Consider the following 5,313-nt stretch of genomic DNA (forward strand, 5'->3'; position numbering starts at 1 on the left):
ACATTTGGACAAATAATGTCTCTTCAGTGATAATCAAACGAAATGTTTGAAATCCGAAATAACTATGAAGTTTTAGAGCTAAATATAGCCAAAAACAGCGTACCAAAAAAGTGGAGCCAAATTCGTCCATGGATAAGAGCTATGCGTGAGGGAGATTTTCCTTAATTTTTAAATGAATTTCTAGATTTTATAACAGCAATTAAATATACATCCGTATTTTCAAGCTAGTAACGAAGTACTTAGCTACTGGGCTGTAGAGACCCTCGGGGACTAACAGTCCACCAGCAGATGCCTCGACCCAGGAATCATAATGTAAAACTTATACGGTACCAAATTTAATGCACCAGATGCACATGTCGACAAATACTGTCTCTTGAGTGATGCTCAAGCCAAAATTTTGGAAATTCGAAATAAAAATAAATTTGTCAGAGCTAAAACGAAGACTAGAGTACCAAAAACTGGAGCCAAATTCGTCCAAGGATAGAGCTATGCATGAGGGAGACAAGTATAATCTAATAGTTGGATACATATATAAATAGCCGTTTGTCTTAAGGTATAACAAAGGTCAAGGTCATATGATCATTTCATTTGCTGAATGAGGCAATTATTTCTTAATCAAATTTTCTAAAAAGTCCAGAATATCCAAAATCCTTGGTTGATTTTTTTTTCTATTTTACAATATATAAATATACATAAATTTCTGCATTGCTTTTTTATTATGCTATTTTTTATTTGCAAAATTTGAACTATAAAAGAAGAAAGGTGAATTATACATTTCCTTTTAAAAAATCGTAACATGTAGTAGTTTTGCATTCAAGATTTCCTATTGACATGTAATGCATGTGATATTGGTACCGTATAAGTTTTACATTGTACATCGCGGTCTACACAAATAAATCAGTGGTGGGATAGATTTCTTTTATACCATACACAACACGATGTTTTGTTCCTTAGAAAAAAAAGTATTAAAGTTTTTTTTAAAACAATGAATTTGAGGGGAAAGTTTACATTTTTGTTTCTTACTACCTTAAGAGGTAGTTGTGTCTCTAAATAGAGTATGTTTTAAATTCAAGATGATTTTTAATAAATGTAGTTGTTATCGAAAAGTGGTATTTTCAGTAAAAACAAACAATAAATGTTTACTGTTACAGTTATTAAAGGTACCATGTTTTTATGAATAGAGCCTCTGTGTTTTGAACTGTACATACTGTATCATATTTCGTAACATGCTCCTAAAATTTTAGTGCTATAATTAAGATTTGAAGCAGCTACACATTTGTCAATGCCTACATTATGTATTCATTCATAGTAGGAATTATGAAAGATAAAGTATTAGGAGAACATATTTAATGCTTCTTAAATACTTGTCAGATATTCAATGGGGGATGATTAGATGACAGTGAAGCGGACATACCTAATTTGTTTGTTTGATATTCGTAGGATTTGTTAACTATATATCGTTAACCGATTGGTGACTGTATTATCTGCCATAATACTATCCATCTCATTGCGATCCAGCCTCACCCTCCAACACCTCCCAAATGCACCAACATAGTGAAGTTGAAGTGTGTTGTAGTAACATACATATGCTCCGTATGGGACGTATGGGTTGTCCCATGGTTTTAAAAATAAATAAATATAAATAAATAAGGACCATCGTGTACCAACACGTCTGATGACTGCGGTACTGTCTTTTGATGGCCGGACACATACATGTGGTCGTATGTCATAAATCATAATGAAATAAAGAAGTAACTTATATTTTACAAAACTAAATAAAAAGTAAGAAATTAATTATATTTTTTATTTATATAATAAATTTAATAATAACTTTTATTTAATTTATTCAATAAATTAGAATTTAAAAAAAAAAAATTTAAGTAAATTAAAATTAAATAATTAAAATATTTTTTATTTATAATAAATTATATTTTTTATTTATATATTTAATTTATTCAATAAGTAAATTAAAATTTAAAATTTTTGTATAAGTAAATATAAAATTAAATATTGAAAATATATTTTTTAATTTATTTGGATTCTAATAGAAGGTAATAATTAGTAATCGCACGAGTCTCCGTCCTTCGCCCAAATAAATCAAGATACACCGAAATAAATATACCAGAATTATTACATAATTAGTAATATTAGTAACAGGTAATAGTAATAGGGATGTAGGTATGTATATACATGTGAAATAACTAAAATATATACAGAAAAGAATTAGGGTAGGGTCGCCAAAGAAAATTTTGATAATAGAGTGCTACTAGTTATTAGTTATTAATTATAAATTATGCCATACAACAATTTTGAGATCGTCATTAGGCAAGAATTTTGAGGTCGTCATCAGGTGCTACACCTCATACCCTGTACCATGTTTCTGTAGCTAGATCCAGCTTATAGCACGACATGGCTCCATAATTCTTATTCGATAGTATGTATTATGTGTATAAAACTGAAGATGCATAATGTAATAATTGGTGAGTTAGTAATGTTAAAATTGTATGACAGATAAAATATTAAACATAAGAAGTGGTATACTTAATTACAAAACATATAGATTTAATTAATTAATGAAAATACAGAGTAGATGCAAAATCACAAATCGCATACATCCAACAAGCTTACATATATTAAATATAACAGTATGTAGCAGGCCTGCATACATACAAACTGCGACATTGCATCTAAATGTTTGTCATAAAAAGAGAAGTTTACAAAATACATACGTATAATAACATACCTGAATTTTATGTATATTTGCATATACATGTACTTATAATATACCTGGATTTGATGTATAGCTGCATTTATACTTTAACATACATGTTTATATAAACTAAAACGATAAAAACGCAAAGTTTATATTCCTAATATTAATATGCTACGATATTTATATATGTAATTGTTTACATACTGATAAACATATAGATATACACGATAGAAAACCCGAATTATATGCTTAGTTGTTTATATAAGTATAACACATGTAGTTGTTTATATATTAGTAAGCATATAAAAAAATTCAACAGTAGAATAATGATGCTTAGTGGTTTCCATACTTATAAACATGCGAAATTGTTTACATATTTGTAAACATGCATATAAACATACGAAATTGTTTACATATTTGTAAACATGCATGATAAAACCTTAGTTATACATATAAGTAAAACGTGAGGGAGATAATGCTTAATTTTGCATTGAATTTCTAGATTTTATAACAGCAATTAAATATACATCCGTATTTTCAAGCTAGTAACGAAATACTTAGCTACTGGGCTGTAGAGACCCTCGGGGACTAACAGTCCACCAGCAGAGGCCTCATAATGTAAAACTTATACGGTACCAATTTTGATGCACCAGATGCACATTTGGACAAATAATGTCTCTTCAGTGATGCTCAACCGAAATGTTTGAAATCCGAAATAACTATGAAGTTTTAGAGCTAAATATAGCCAAAAACAGCGTACCAAAAAAGTGGAGCCAAATTCGTCCATGGATAAGAGCTATGCATGAGGGAGACAAGTATAATCTAATATTTGGATACATATATAAATAGCCGTTTGTCTTAAGGTATAACAAAGGTCAAGGTCATATGATCATTTCATTTGCTGAATGAGGCAATTATTTCTTAATCAAATTTTCTAAAAAGTCCAGAATATCCAAAATCCTTGGTTGATTTTTTTTTTCTATTTTACAATATATAAATATACATAAATTTCTGCATTGCTTTTTTATTATGCTATTTTTTATTTGCAAAATTTGAACTATAAAAGAAGAAAGGTGAATTATACATTTCCTTTTAAAAAATCGTAACATGTAGTAGTTTTGCATTCAAGATTTCCTATTGACATGTAATGCATGTGATATTGGTACCGTATAAGTTTTACATTGTACATCGCGGTCTACACAAATAAATCAGTGGTGGGATAGATTTCTTTTATACCATACACAACACGATGTTTTGTTCCTTAGAAAAAAAAGTATTAAAGTTTTTTTTAAAACAATGAATTTGAGGGGAAAGTTTACATTTTTGTTTCTTACTACCTTAAGAGGTAGTTGTGTCTCTAAATAGAGTATGTTTTAAATTCAAGATGATTTTTAATAAATGTAGTTGTTATCGAAAAGTGGTATTTTCAGTAAAAACAAACAATAAATGTTTACTGTTACAGTTATTAAAGGTACCATGTTTTTATGAATAGAGCCTCTGTGTTTTGAACTGTACATACTGTATCATATTTCGTAACATGCTCCTAAAATTTTAGTGCTATAATTAAGATTTGAAGCAGCTACACATTTGTCAATGCCTACATTATGTATTCATTCATAGTAGGAATTATGAAAGATAAAGTATTAGGAGAACATATTTAATGCTTCTTAAATACTTGTCAGATATTCAATGGGGGATGATTAGATGACAGTGAAGCGGACATACCTAATTTGTTGCAAATCACAGTCATGTTTCCATTATTACTGTAACGATTTTCCATCATGAATATAAATGCATTGTATTTACACAATATGGTGTTATCAGAACACTAATTGAGTGATACCCAAAAAAAAGCGTGATCTACTGGAAATTGTTGCAACATTTTGTTCACTTTATTTGAAATAGAATATTTGCTATTTCTAGTGTTAAAAATGTAAATTTGTACCGGCTATGGTTTTGATAAGGTTATCAAAATGATGGAGGAGAATAACAAATACAAATATTAATAATAATAATAATAATAAGTAATAATAAATTTATTTTGTAAAGCGTAAAATCTATATTGCTCTAAACGCTATTTACAGACCCTGAAGCCCACTACTACACCTCCAACGCGTTTCGTTTCGTTCCGTGCAAACCGTTCACCGTTCCGTGCAAATCGTTTCGTGCAAGAATCGTTCCGTGCAGGATCAAGTTATGAGATTGATCACTGTTCGTTATCTTCACCTTGCATCAAGCCACGCCCATAGAAACGTGCAGATCGTTCAAACTACGCCCTTAGAAACATAGATTGTGCAAGTAATTTCGGTATAGAATGTAGGACAGTTAAACATGTTGGGAATTTGACCAATTATTTCAAAATGTCTCTAAGACGGGCTTTCAGCAGTCAAAATCTGCAAATAATCTAAAGAAAGCAGTTTATGATAAAACCACCAGGCAGAGCAAAATCCGATACCATTTTCTCACCCTTGGTAGTTTCTAGCAAGTGCAGAGACATGTATATATCTGCCCTCGTTATTTTTTAGCACATTTTGTATTATACTATTGTTTTTAAAGAAATTGAAAATGTACAAGTAAACAAATGAAGTATAGTATATATG

The sequence above is a fragment of the Ostrea edulis genome, chromosome 8 (genome assembly GCF_947568905.1).
Source record: "Ostrea edulis chromosome 8, xbOstEdul1.1, whole genome shotgun sequence".
Lineage (NCBI taxonomy): Eukaryota > Metazoa > Mollusca > Bivalvia > Ostreida > Ostreidae > Ostrea > Ostrea edulis.